Below are 14,892 nucleotides of genomic sequence, written 5' to 3' on the forward strand. Positions count from 1 at the left end.
AGTTTCATTACTGTGAAATGCAAATGTAGTGTATTCTTAAGGGCTCTGTTGAAAGAGTCCTGGTTTAAAGAATCAAGACAGGATAAAGGAAGCTCAGGCCCGATGCTGGTGGTAGATTCTTTGATCAGGAAGTAAGTTTTGTAACTAGCCGCAAGCACAGATAGTGCTATCTTGTCCTACCAGTTCGTAGCTGTTCGTTTTTCTGTCTCTTGCTGAGAATGCGCGGGAAAGTGCTAGCTTTGCTTACTCTTGCCTTCCAAGAACTGAAGCCTCCAGCTTCACTCCCATGATATCCAATGACAGATAATCCTTGCTTATTGTCTCTCTTGGATTTTAACTGGTGTCCTAAGTAAGAAGAGATTGAATGAAATTAGTTGTTGTTATTAAATCTCCCCCCAGTCTATAGCCCAAATCATTATTTTGTCAATGTAGCTACATTGCCACAGCTAGCATGCCAGCTTAGGGTTTTGAGGCTTCTCACCATGCTCTGTTGAGCAAGGTGGCAGCAGGAACCTTTCTGCCTTGTCTTTGTTCATGAAAGCAGCAAGGAGTTCTGGGGGACATGGAAGCCGCGGCAGCAGAGTGGGTGTTGCTTGTGATTTTGTTCATTCTCGGGAAGTTCGTCAGGAAGGTCATGCAGGGATACGAATTCCAAAGAGCATTTTGTGGTTGCAAGGTGGCTCAGAAGCAGTGTTGCCATTTGTCACCACTTTGCTGGAAGACTAATGAAATAACTATGTGAGGATCCTTGTTTTCATATAAATAGAATCTTTAGCCTTCCTAGTTCTAAAAAGCAAGCTGACAAAAAAACAAACAAACAAAAAAAACCCCGTACCAACACTCTGGAAGAAGTGAGAAGTAAATAATCTTTCCTGATTAGACCTTGTAAAGCTTTTAAAAATAAAACGCACAAAGTTTCATGCTATTTGTTATGTGACATTTTATTCTTTCTGTGCTTGATATTGGTGATATTCCTGAAGTTCCTGGGGAAAACTGCCAGGGAAGTACAGGTCAAGCAGGACATCCTTGGGGTTATGCTACGCAGTGATGTTACAACAGAATTAATTTAACTGGAGAGTGCTCTTGGCTCAAGAAGTTCAATTATGTCAGGAGCTGTAAACTTCAAGGTTTAATCAGAGCAGGTAGGTTAAGGCTGAGAGGCAGGGCAGACAGATACACTGGAACAGTAATAGCGCGTATGCAGAGTCCTGTTTAGTACTGAGGAGTAGCTCGTGGATAAGGTTATTCAAACTGTGCACACCCAGGTAAACATTAGGTAATATAGTATATAATGTGAAAGGGCATAGTTTCAGATGAATAACTGACAAAGACGGGTACATCCTAGCTGTGTTGTATGGGAAAGTCATAGCCAGCAGAGGGCGGCAGTGTCTGTAACATCCGGTGCCACCTGCTGAGCAGGCTTCAGTTCTCAGTGAAATGTAAAATAATGCAGGCTGCGAAAGCATTACTAGGTTGGGAATGGCTCGAGGTCTGCAATTTTAAATGCTAAAGCCCGTTTGAATGCACGCTTATTGTTGATATCTGATTAAAATGTAAAATTGGGATTTATAAAAGTTGGGAATATATGTTCCTTACTTTCATGTCTATTTATAAGCATTTTTGGAGAACTGTACTCAAATTTTCATTTTGATTGGCTTCTTTTTTTTTGTCTTGAATAAACTTAAATCTCTAACATCCATGTGGGATGCAGAATAGATATTTTATAGTAATTTTTCTAATATACATAAGTAAATGGGAAAAAAGAAATATAGAAGAAGAAATAAATAGAAAAGGGAAGAATTCAGAATTTCCCCTTGAAATGGTATTTTCAAGCCTTTGAACTTGAGGGTAAGTGAAAATTATAGTAAAATCTTCTTTAAATTCTATATTAATAGGGTATTTTCCTAAATATTCATTGACTTGGCCATATTATTAGCAGTGAAGCCCACCTCGGAACAAATCTTCTTCTATTGAGTAATTAAAGCTCTAAATGAGTCTGTATTTGTCTTCTGTCTTTTCCCCTCTGGTCATTTAAGCAAATAAACAGCCCGGAAGATGGAACAGGATGGTGGTTTCAGAAGATGCTGATTACAAAAGGAGGATCCAGTAATTCCCTCTATTAGAAAGCCTTTTAGTAGTGATTCACTGTCATGATGCTCATTCAGCCAGATAGCTAGGAAAGATAACCAGGAGGTCTAAAGATCTGAATCTTTATCTTTCTTCTTCATCTTTCAGGCTACCCACTTACTTTTTTACATTTTATATTTTTACGTGGTTTTCTTTGATTCCTGCAGGTTAGCTTCTTTGCTTTAGCACCCTAATTTAATAGGGGTGCAGGGGAGAAGGAAATAAATGAGCTGCTTTTCCACATATATGAATTAGCCATCAGGTGATGCCTGATAGCACATTTGGGATTTGTGTTTTTGAGGAGAAGTGTTACCTTTGAGAAATGCTGCATCCCTTCTTCCTAGTTGGTTGAAAATGTTCTCCTCAGTACAAGTACATGTTTGTGCCTGAAAGGGCTATTGTTAAAATGTGTATTAAAGAAGAGAGTGAGTGATTTGCTGTTAATAAATTTCAGTAATGAAACTTTATATAGTGGAATTAATAAATGGAAAAATATTGTCTGAAAATGAAAAGCCATATTGAATTGCTAACCCTGCATATTTGTCATGTCACTGGGATTTCTGCAAAACACTGCAATTTCTTAGAAAAATTCGGGTTAAAATTTGAGATTCACATGCTGGAGCACAGACTGTGTGTACGTGCATGAACTTATGTAAAACCTCATGGTTTTGGAAGGCAGAATTAGCAAAGTGCAAGGAATTACTTGTACTTGTTTAAGAGATGTTCATGTAACAACAGTTTCCTTAGTTTGAGCTGCTGCAATTTGCTGTCTCTAAGCAGCCTTATCACAGCAAGGAAAGACTTGGTGAAGAAGCCAAAGGAGGCCTTTGGACAGGCAATCTCCTGGAGAGACTGGGGAGAAGGTGGGTATTTGGTACACTGAGCTTCTGTACCCATTTTTCAGCATTTTCTCTAGTAATGTATTGTGCTCATTCCCTCCAGCCCCCTTTGGCTTTTCATGCTGTTGTTTTCCTCTCTCTGATAGTACCCCCGTGTTCCATTTGGAAGCGCAGGTAAGTTCTCATGGCCATCGTCTCTTCGCAGGGGCCCTGCCTTCTTGTTTCACTCAGTGTCACACTTGCTGTCATGTGAGCATGATACAGTCTGTGTTTGGCTATAAAAACAAACTGGTATCATAAATATATAAAGCAGACTATCTTTCTGTTTTTCTAACAGAATTCTGATCTTTGTGATATATCCACTTAAGCTGTTCTATTCCTTAAGAAATGATGCTCTCCAAGAACCAATAGAGAGAAAGTCCATCTGTATAATTCAAAATCTTCCATCTCCTTTGTGCAGTACTCACTTATGAAAGAAAATGTAATGATCTTGCATCTCTGAACTTTTTACTGGTGTAATTTATTTGAATAGCAAATTGAACTAGTAATTTACACCAGAAGCTTTTTTTTCCCAAGATTCCCATCTTTCTATTCTTAGCTGACTTAGCCTTTCATTTTTTGCAATCCTTTCCTTTGTGCTGCGTTAAGGAAGAAAAAAATATTTTTGAATTTGCCCCAGTGACTCAATTTTTCCTTACTGACCTATTTCATTGAAGGTAAAATGTTCCATAAACATGATATAACACACTTCAGAGCAAACAATTAATAGTTGTTTTGAAAGGTATGTTGGATAGGGGTGACTGTATATTTTAATTCCATCAGAGGTACAGTTTAAATTATTGAAGAAAAACAATGTGGGATCAAAACTTAGTTTACAAAGGCTTGACCCCAAAGTAAATGAAACATTCTTGACCATTTTTCTAAAATTAAATTTTAAAAGGGATAACAACTTCTCTGTGTTGGCATATTCGCAAACACTAGTAGTTGCAGTTGACTTTGAATTGAAGGAATCCAACTGGAATTGGAATTGACTGGTATTGAAGGAACTGATGTTCCTGTATCTTTCTAGTGAGATAGATATATATGCAAGAATATTCTTGTGCTTTTCCTGACTCAGGACATCTGAAGTGCTGATGATACGTTACTTCCTCCCACAGCTAGGTCACCTTGAAACACTGAAATTGTAAGCCTTCAAGCTTTAGGGCATGATGATGTGTAGACCAAATAAGAGGGTTTGCTTCCTTGTATGTTCTTCTTTCAAAAAGTTCTGTTGTCTTACCTATGGAATATCCCTGCCTTAAATATCTAAAGTAGCTTTTCAAGAACTGCAAAGCCTTAAATCATCCGTGTCCTTTTAGTCCGCTATTTGTGCAAAACCTAAGCATATTTATACAATGTAGAGAAGGAACAGTGAATAATTTCACAATGAGTATCAATGTTAACTCTTCCAAATTCTGAAGGTTTGGGACATGCCTTATGTGTCCTTTCTGCATGCATGATTTTTTTCCCTAGGAAAGCTTCCGTGACATTTAGTTATGGGCAGCATAATGGAGAGCTCGGAGCTCTCCGTACCATGAAAGTTGTAACACAACAAACCTCAGCAGAAGCCCTTGCAAAGGGAAGGGGCTTTAGTAGTCCTGAGTGATGGTTTGCACACCTAATTTTCATTCTGAGTTGGGAGTTTGATTAGTGTTTGGCCCTGAAAGGTTAATTTAGTTAACCCAGAAGTAGAGCTTCCATGCCGGGTTAAATGCTTGCTGTCAAAGCAGTGCCTCGGGCCTGTGTGCTTCCCCCCCCACCGCTATTCCTGTACATGAACATGAAACATTTAAAGTTCTGTTTAACTTCTGTTCCAGGTAGGAGAAAAAAGAAAAATTAAGAGGAAAAGTTTTCACACGATTATATTTGTGGTATACAAACATAGTAGACATAGCAACAAAACATAGCAGGATGGCTTAAGAGGTTTAAATTACTATAGTATTTTAGCACCTTTTGACTCCTACAAAGCAGAAATGCCTTTAGAAAGGTAGTGGTACATCCCCTTAATAAGGTAGTTTATGTAAATCATGGTGAGAAAAAACAATATTCCTAGTTGCTTAAAGCACTTTCAAGTTTGAAGAATTTTTTGGCTTACATTAGAATGAAAATGAGACTTCCCAGTATAATAAACTCAGGGAAACTTCAGAGTAGCCAATAATGATTTTAGGACATTCATATGACCTGTGAGACTGGGGTGAATGGGGACTAGCCTTCTCTTGAAGTACCTCAACCTTTGTACAGAGGATGATGTGTATATGTGGGAATTCATGCTCTCTCTTGAGAGAGATTCTCTTAATGTAGATGTTGTTATGCAAAAAGATTGATTCTTTTGTGTGAACATACTCTGTAGAAAAATAAATTCTCCAAGATCTGTCTTCTACCCAAAGTGCTAAGCTGTGATTAAATGTATCACTGTTCTAGGCAAAAGGTTTATACTGCGATTGGATAAAAGTGACATTATGGTAATTTCCTTCATTCCATTGGGGTGCAAATAAATGCAAAGATGTGGGGATTGAAATTTGCTTTTGTATCTTACGAAAACATTTAGGAAAGATTTGTGAGAGTGCTAAGGCAAAAATTATAAAATCTGATTGCTCTACAGACTTATGATGTGCATAGAGGAACAGGTCTGTTTTTTGGATGGAGTCATATGCAGAGCAGAATGCTGTGCTAAAACTATGTTCTGTAATGTCCTATTTTTCATCATCATTTTTCCTGTAAAATAACAGGAAGAACAGACATGGTAAATACTCATTATAAAGTTGCATCAGAAGTGAAAGCTTTTGAGAGACTTCTTTTTTTTAACTCTTTAAAGTGCCAGTACTACTTGGTAATTTAAGAGAAATTCAGCCTATCTTTTCTACAGGAACTTATGGGATCTGCATAATGGGGATGTCTTGTCTCCCACAGCAGCAATTAGCATGGTCTCAGGGAGAGGTTAAGATGTACAACATCAGTTGACTGGTTCCTCCTTGCTTCTAGCAATAAAAGTTGGCAGACTTATTTAACGCTTATGTGCATATCATCATGTTAGATAGCAACTGATGGATCCATTCACTTTTGAACCCATTATGTATTTAGTCCATATGGCATTTTCACAGTGTAAGTGTTGTGTGAAAACACTCTTCTGGTTGGTCGGCTTTTTTCTTTTCTTTTCTTTTTCCTCTTTTGCCAGATTCATCTGTCGTTCAAGCTGTCCTGAACAAACCAGATTTTCCTATAAAGTTTTTAGAGAGCAGCTGAACCATAGGTTTCTGTACCACGTGTCTAAATATTTTAATGAAGTGAGGCACACTAAAGATTTTTACAACTGACAAAGTGATTGTCCTCAATGTTTATGTTCCAGGAATCAGAGAAAAAATGTTGATTCCGATGATCATTTATAATATTTCAAAACAACAAATGCTCAAACTTTAATTTGTTTTAATCTATTAGCTTGCAATTTTCCTCATGTAAAATTTTGCCTAGCATAGTATGGATTTTCAGAATCTTGGAAAAAAAATGGCATGACCATGCAAATTTAATTGAGGGCATTAGGAGATTTTGATGATGGACTAATTTATTCAGGAAGCAAAGAGCTGATGTCTGATTTGTTTGGAATTCTTTTTACCTTTCCAGAATTGATGTACTTGCATTTTTAGGCCAGTCTTTCCTTTGAAATTTGCCTGAGGCATGTAAATATTATTCTGCCAAGACTCTGTATTGCCATACCTGTTAGATGATCCTGTATGAGGCATCTTTTTGAACATGCCAGAGAAGAGGAAGTATGTTTGCAAGCAAGTTTTCTCAGCTTCTTTTGGAACTCCAGCTAGTGTCTGCGTTTTACTTGTGTTGAGTGGTTCCCCTTTTGCCTTGAGTCCATATGTCTCTATATGCCCAGTGTTAATGTTCTGCATTCTCTGATACACCCTGGCTTCTACAGCAAGAGGTGGAGTAACTGATGGTACACCGTGATGCGGGGTGGAAAGTAGTAGTTACTTCCACATTTATGAAGTTGCCATCTGTCAGGTGATTGTAACTGTGCTCTTAGCCTTTGCCTATTATTTAGGAAATTAAAGCCTTTATTTTTCTATGAAGAGAGATTTAGGATTGGCTTCTGAATTTTTGTGAGTTATTAATCCTTGAACTTCCAGAGCTGCTACACTTATGCTAAAAAAGCTAGTTGAAACAGTGTTTTGAAACTTCTGTAGCTTTTATTTTACTGTCGTTTCAAAGGCTGTCTGAAGTAATGATGATAAATATTTGGTGAGAGTTACTGAGTACAATAAATATGGAAGGATTCTTAAGAGTAAAATTTAGCAGCATGATCTTTTTAAAAGCAGAATAATTTTCTGAAATAGAAGTTTAGAGCTTTTTGAAGCAATAAAAGAAATTCTCATGAGGAATAGTTCTGTAAAGTTTCATACCTTTTTCTAGAACGACTTGATTGTTTTGTGTGTGTCCTTTCCTGTATGCTCAGTGGTTGACGACTGTGGGTATTTTTCCCCGTGTTGAGAACATGCCACCAGGCCAATGCCAATTTCCTTCACCTTGTTTTTTCAAAAGGCTCCTGAAATCCAGGAGTAAATTAATAGTTTCCTGGAATGGACAGAATATTTAGTTAAACAGCTCTAAAGAGCATTATCTTGCTTTTCTGAGCTAAAGTTTCTTTCATCTTTGCTGCACTCATGACTATTACAAAAAATTCTGATGCTCTCTGTTTTCCTGTCACAAAAGTGCTCACCATTTTGTGGTGGTGAACACAGCGTGCAGGAAGTGCCATGCCTTTCGTGGAGTCTTGAAGAGAGAGCATATCTGTGTCTGGAAAAGGGAGAGATCTTTAAGGTCATTCCCTTTTCTGCCTCAAAGTCAGTTTGAGCTCTTACTAGGGCAGCTGCAGAAAATGGAAAAGATGATGAGGTGTTTAAATAACAAGCTTGTCATTCCTGATCTCCATGGCACATGGGATTGTGTATTATCTTGAATACTGTACTGGCAGCTGTAGCAGAAGGGCATCAGTGGGAAAATGAAAGACCATTTTATCTGCAGGAAAAGCTAAGTTGCTTGTTTTGATGGGCTGCAGTATTTCCAGAAGAACGTGTGTTTCAAACAAACAAACACAAATATGGGTTGCCTTCTGTAGGTCCGTGAGTGCAAATTGTAGAATGGCATTGGCTCTTCTCTAGCTAAAAATCAATAGGGAGCAGTATTAGGATTCCACAAAGATTTTCACAGGTGTGTTTTAGATGGGTGGGATCTTCATGTTTGTCCCTCTCCAAGAATTCAGGAACATAAGTGAGTTCGTGACCTGTTTCCTACATACGGAGAGTCAACAAAGTACCTTTTTGTTACTGGAATCCTTAATGCTCATTAGTGCAGTCAATTTTGCTTATGTAAAGACATCTCATTTACCATACTTTCAGGGCACCTTTTATTCTTTTGTGGGGCGGAGTTAAAAAGGTTGTTTTAAGTCTGCCCAGGACTCCATCCCAAATATTCAGTTGCTAGAGACATTGATAGGAGTAGCATAAATACTCGAAATACTAGGATGACCAGGATTGCTAATCCTGTAGTCTTTCTGTAGAATGAGGAAAAAGACAATAGATGCATAATATTACTCTGTTATTGAAAGAACTGATTTTTAATGTGATCTAGGTCATGTGGTGTGCCATGTATGAATTGCAGTATTTTTTATGCATGTATGTACTAGTATCCTACAATGTGTCTCTTTTTAATTAGATAATGAAATAAAATGCCGAATCTGTAAGTGTCCCCAGTTCTCAGCTATTTTGAATAGTTGTGAATAAGGAAATAGAAAGATCTTAATATTCAGAAAATGTTCATTCCCTTCCTTGTTCATTCCCTCCCACAAAAATAAACTTGTAAGAGATTGCAGAAGCAAAAGAATTGGTGATGAATAATAGATTCTTCTTCCCCCAGTCTCTCTAACATCTACATGTAGCAAGCACATCAGGACCTAGAAGACAAGAATTTGTTTTGCTTCCTTATGCTGTAGCCTTTTTTCATTGAGCCTTGGGGAATGTGGGCAGCTTCTGCATTCTGATGCTAGAGCTCTTGCTGTATCAGGCAGGCTTGGGTTATGGCCTTATTTGAGCTAACCTTTGATAGATAGGGTTTAAAGTTGTCCTGTTCATCTGGCTAAGCAGGCATTCTCCTGGAAAGCTCATGTGTGCTATTGTGGGTTGGAATATTAATTATCTGTGCCCTACTTTGAAAGGGTGAGGACAAATACTTCTGTCAACAGCTTAATTTATTCTTAAATCTTTGCGACTGGTGTATACTGTCGGAATAAGCATTGACCAGAAACAACATGCACAGTAATAATAAATTGATATTCAATGTTTTGTGGTAGTCATGATCTTTTCACTCTCTAATTTGTCAAGCATTCTCTGTTCCAGCTGATGTTCATATTGTCTGTCTTCCACAGCTGTGGTAATGTTGGCAGCAGCTTGCAAAGTTTTTCCTCCTACAAACTGCCTTTGGTTGCAGATTACAATGATCCAAGCTGCTTTTGTATTGGGTGCAGTTTAAATGCCAGTCATTCAAATTCATTTTTTATTCCCTGTGTGTTTTTCTGATTTATGTGAAATATGTTTCCTAATATGTGTTAATTTGTCTTTGTAAGGCTGAAGGCTTTCACTGTTTTCTTTAATAGCTAAAGTTATGAATCAGTTTAGTTCCTATTTTGGAAGGAGCATTTAGGTTTTCTAAAACAATAAAACCCAAATTAGAATTGCACATGTTTTAACTTGTTTCTCTTTTCCTCTGAATGGTTCTACTGAGAGAGATGTAATCCTTGCATAAAGACCTGTCAATAGGGCATATTTCAACTAAAGCTGATCAAAAAATTGCATTTATATACTACTACATGCCCCAGAAAAGAATTTCCTCCTTATTTTTGTAGAGGTGTAAGAAGTTTGTTTCAGTTCCCTGATCTGTCACAGATTTGCTTGTTGGCTTTGGATAAATCACTTCATCTGTCCTTTCTTATTTATTTCTGCAAAATGGGAAGCCTACCCCAACAACCAAGAGAAGTACGCAGAACATCGTGAACTGCTGTGGTGATGTAATAGGGGCCGACTGCAAACCTACTGCCTTCTTATATCAGTCTTCTAGTAGTATCTAAAATGATAAACCAATAGTGTAATTCCACATATTTATTCTAAATATAACCCTGTTGTAGATACTTCTGCTAAGACCACAGTTCAGACTGTTGTTCTTACCTTCCATTTGCCTTAACATTCACTTGCAAAAGCTGTATGTTTTTTGAGGCTGGTTGACGCTTTTGCATTTGGAAGGCTGTCTCAAGCTCCCTTTGCACCTGCCCTCGCACAAGGACCACCTGCATTTTGGAAGATCAGGACAACAAGACCTCAAAAAGGTGTTCCAGCTACTTAGTCGTGATGCAAGAATTTTTGTGTGACTTAATGCTGTTCTGGTTCACAAAAGGAAGTTACGAACTAGTGCAGCTCATCCTGGAAGCCATCTCCACGCATGTGGAGGAAAAGAAGGTGATCAGGAGTAGTCAGCATGGCTTCACCAAGGGGAAATCATGCCTAACCAATCTGATAGCCTTCTATGATGGAATGACTGTCTGGGTAGATGAGGGGAGAGCAGTGGATGTTGTCTACCTAGACTTCAGCAAGGCTTTTGACACTGTCTCCCATAGCATCCTCATAGACAAGCTCAGGAAGTGTGGTTTAGATGAGTGGACAGTGAGGTGGCTTGAGAACTGGCTGAATGGCAGAGCTCAGAGAGTTGTGATCAGTGGCACAGAGTCTAGTTGGAGGCCTGTAGCTAGCGGTGTCCCCCAGGGGTCAGTACTGGGTCCAGTCTTGTTCAACTTCTTCATCAATGACCTGGATGAAGGCACAGAGTGCACCCTCAGCAAGTTTGCTGATGATACAAAACTGGGAGGAGTGGCCGATACACCAGAGGGCTGTGCTGCCATTCAAAGAGACTTGGACAGGCTGGAGAGGTGGGCAGAGAGGAACCTCATGAAGTTCAACAAAGGCAAGTGCAGGGTCCTGCACCTGGGGAGGAATAACCCCATGCACCAGTGCAGGTTGGGGGCTGACCTGCTGGAAAGCAGCTCTGCGGAGAAGGACCTGGGAGTGCTGGTGGACACCAAGTTAAGCATGAGGCAGCAATGTGCCCTTGTGGCCAAGAAGGCCAATGGTATTGTGGGGTGCATCAGGAAGAGTGTTGCCAGCAGGTCGAGGGAGGTGATCCTCCCCCTCTACTCAGCCCTGGTGAGGCCACATCTGGAGTACTGCATCCAGTTCTGGGCTCCCCAGTACAAGAGGGATGTGGCACTACTGGAGCAAGTCCAGCGAAGGGCTACAAAGATGATTAGGGGACTGGAGCATCTCTCTTATGAGGAAAGGCTGAGAGAGCTTGGCCTGTTCAGCCTGGAGAAGAGAAGGCTGCGAGGAATCTTATCAACGTGTACAAGTATCTGAAGGGAGGGTGTTGAGAGGATGGGACCAGACTCTTTTCAGTGGTGCCGAGCGACAGGACGCGAGGCAATGGGCACAAACTGAAACACAGACGCTTCCATCTGAACATGAGGAAAAACTTTTTCACTGTGAGGGTGACAGAGCACTGGAACAGGTTGCCCCGAGAGGTTGTGGAGTCTCCTTCTCTGGAGATATTCAAAACGTGCCTGGATGCAATCCTGTGCAATGTGCTCTAGGTGACGCTGCTTGAGGAGGGGGGTTGGACTAGATGATCTCCAGAGGTCCCTTCCAACCTCAGCGATTCTGTGATTCTGTAACTTGTGTCCAGAGAGCCAGTGCTTTGCTGAGGAAGAGAATCTACTTTTTTCCCTCACTGTTCATCCAGTACTTCTGAAAGTAACTTGGGTAAATGGTTCTAGGCTACTACCACTCGTGACAAACATTCTTATGCTAGCACGTAAGAAAACTGATGAAAGGGCATTTATCATTGAATTGGAACTAATCAGTCTGGAGCAGCCGCTGGGGGATGTGCCCTGTGGCTCATCACCACCGGACCTGAGGACATGTGTGCTGTCCTGAACTGAGATGAGGACCCCCTGTTTGCCCCCTTCTGCACAAACTGCTGCGCACACTGCTATGTCTGTTGGCTGCCTCTGTTAGCTGCGCTTGTACTATAGGGAACTGGAGTTTGATGGGAGAAAATGAGATAATCCTTTCCCTCCCTCTCCCTCAACAGGCATACCATAATGTTTTTGCTACAGACGCATCGAATAACAGTGGCACAGATTCCTGCTGTTGTTTTTATCCCCTTATCCCTCTACAATCTAGTGTGTGGATGTGCTACAATTTAATACATGTATGTTTAACTTGTTCAGCAAAATTCTTCTGTGTTCCACACCTGTGTTTGTAAATTGAAAGGAAACGATCAAAACCAAAAACGCTGCGAGAATATCACCTAGAGAAATATTACCTCTGTTCCCACTCCAGTCAAAAGCAGTGTTTCAAACATAGCAATTACAGCAGTGGTGCCACTTAGCGATTGCTTATCTTTGTTCCTTTTTTTTAAAAAAGGCCTGTTATAATTGCTCTTAGTGTATTTCCTGGGAATGTTTTCCCTATGTTGAATGTTGTTTAGGCCTATAAGGACACAAGGTATATAGAGCTTTACCAGATTCTGTGATGAACATTTCAACAGCTAGTCCAAAAGGTCAGAAAGACTTGATTATGATGTGGTAAAAAGTCTTCAGACTTACGATGGGAAAAGAGACAAGAAGTTGATTTGCCAGCATGGTGTGTTCATGTCTTGCTCTATCTTGCACCTAGGAGACATGTCCTCCCTATGTGACTTAGTCTTTGTGGCTTTAACCAGAACAGAGCCTGGTAGTAAAGCTACTATTAATCAAAAATTGTTCAGCTTCATTTAGCAAGTAATGTAAGAGTTAAGCACACCTACCAATAACACTCTGATAGACAACACCTTTGCATTTTTTAAGGCTGAATAGGTTGGATACTTTGCTGTAGCTGAGATTACGATTTCTTTCCTCTGAATACATGTGCTGTTGGAATCAGTCTGATGAACATACTACAAGTTCAGACTTTTATTTTTCTGCCTTCAGTCGACTTTCAAGAAAATCATTTAATTTAACACGATATTTTATTTTGAAGTAAATTATTTTATTTTCCTTGAGCCATTTGTTTATTGCTTATTAAAAGGCAATCTATTTAAAAACTTGAAATGTACTTCATCTTCATCAGTAAAGCTTTCTCCTATAACACTCTGCCAGCATCATTAAGCTCCATTAAAATCTTTCTAGTTAGAATAAGTCTTCAGAACAACTGAAAAGGGATGCAGTAGAGATTTTGATTAGTACATGAGGTAGTGTGTGAATGCATCTGTAAACCATTCTATTATATTCTGTTTGGAAAGCCATGTTCTGGGTTGTGGCTGATGTCTTCTCACAGGTTTTTATATAGATGTCAGGAAAATACTTGTGCTATTAAATAAAAGCCTGCATCAGAGCTGTTCCTAGGACTATAATTTATACCCACAAGCGCCAGGGGAGTTGCCTGCTAGAATCCCTTTTATCATCCCTGATGATTTAGAGGGGAAGAGCTCATTGATTGTGCCTGGGCTGATCACAGCAGAGTACAAAACTGCTGTGCTACTGGTTCCAGTTACTTTTGCTTGCTCCTCCCTCCCAAATGCACATGAGCTCTTTCTACCAAGCCCTAAGACAGCTTGAGGTAAAATTGGTGCATTAGGAGCTTGGTATGGGAAATAGGGAAAATCATATAGGATCCTTCAAATGATGGAGTAGAGCATTCTCCTAGTTTTCCTCTCTTCGCAGCTTCAGGGTTTGCAGAATAGGGGGAAACTGCAGGGCACTAGGGGACTTTTATTGGGTTTTGCAGGGAAGAAATGTAAGGAGGGGTAGCACAAGAACTGGAGGAGGCATGGAAGTGTGCTAAGGCACAAGAAACTTTACCCTTTCCTCTAGTTCAGCCTTATATGTGTAGAAGGGGAAGGAGAGGAGCAGATGGGTGCACTGGGAATGAAGGAAGAGTGGTAAAAAGTATAGACAGGGACACCAAGATACCTGCTTGTGTATGTACAAGTTTTTCAAAGAAGGCTCCTAAGAGCATACTCACCTTGCTCCTGTGGTGGTGTCAGGCCTGCCAAATCCCAGCTTGTACTCAGTTGAAATCCAATAGAGAAATAGCTGCAGCACACAGGTCTCTATTAAAACAGCTTCAGAAAACAATGTGTTAATATCTGTATCACATAGTTCTCTAGAAACTCCCATGCTCTAACTTTTATTGTCCTCCACAATTTTCATTTGGGGTGAGGTTTAGAGCAAGGTTAATGTTGGCTTAGTCTCTACATAATTTTCATCATGTTGAAAAAGAAGTAATTTTTCTAGTCAGAAATCAGACTTTTTTACATACTTTTTCCTGTTTTGTGAAGTAGCTGTGCTGGCAGAATGGCTTTCCATCACAGCCACCAGCCATCAGGGTGCTAGAGTGAAGGATGTTCAGTGGTAGGAAGAGAGTAGTAAGAAGTATGCGCAGTAGCATGAAGATTGCTTGGTATACTTCAGTGCAAAGCAGGAAAACATTACAGACATTACAGAAAGCTGTGAAACCAAATTTGAACCAGGCTGTTGTATGCTACCATAGATATTGACAAAGAGTATATACAATTTTGAGTTAAGGACATTTAGCTCATATTACAATTTGTTTTGAAGGTTATTTTTATTAGGTGTCTTCTCCAGTGTTTCTTCTTGGCCTGAAACTGTGTTCTCCCTTTTGTGTCCTGTGAATATTTAAAGCTTTGTTCCCTTTCTTTCTGTTGCCAATATACTGACCATTTTTCTGAATAACTTTTGTTCTTTTTTAATACTTTAAAAGGACATACTTACTTACAGACC

At 39.6% G+C, this 14,892-nt stretch overlaps 1 protein-coding gene across 3 annotated transcripts in view; it reads left to right on the forward strand.

Moving 5' to 3' along the window:
* Positions 1–14,892, forward strand: part of STK39 (serine/threonine kinase 39) — a 103,267-nt gene that overhangs the window by 42,143 nt on the left and 46,232 nt on the right. The gene's annotated exons all lie outside the window — the stretch shown is intronic.

This window comes from Apteryx mantelli, chromosome 6 (assembly GCF_036417845.1).
Source record: "Apteryx mantelli isolate bAptMan1 chromosome 6, bAptMan1.hap1, whole genome shotgun sequence".
Taxonomy (NCBI): domain Eukaryota; kingdom Metazoa; phylum Chordata; class Aves; order Apterygiformes; family Apterygidae; genus Apteryx; species Apteryx mantelli.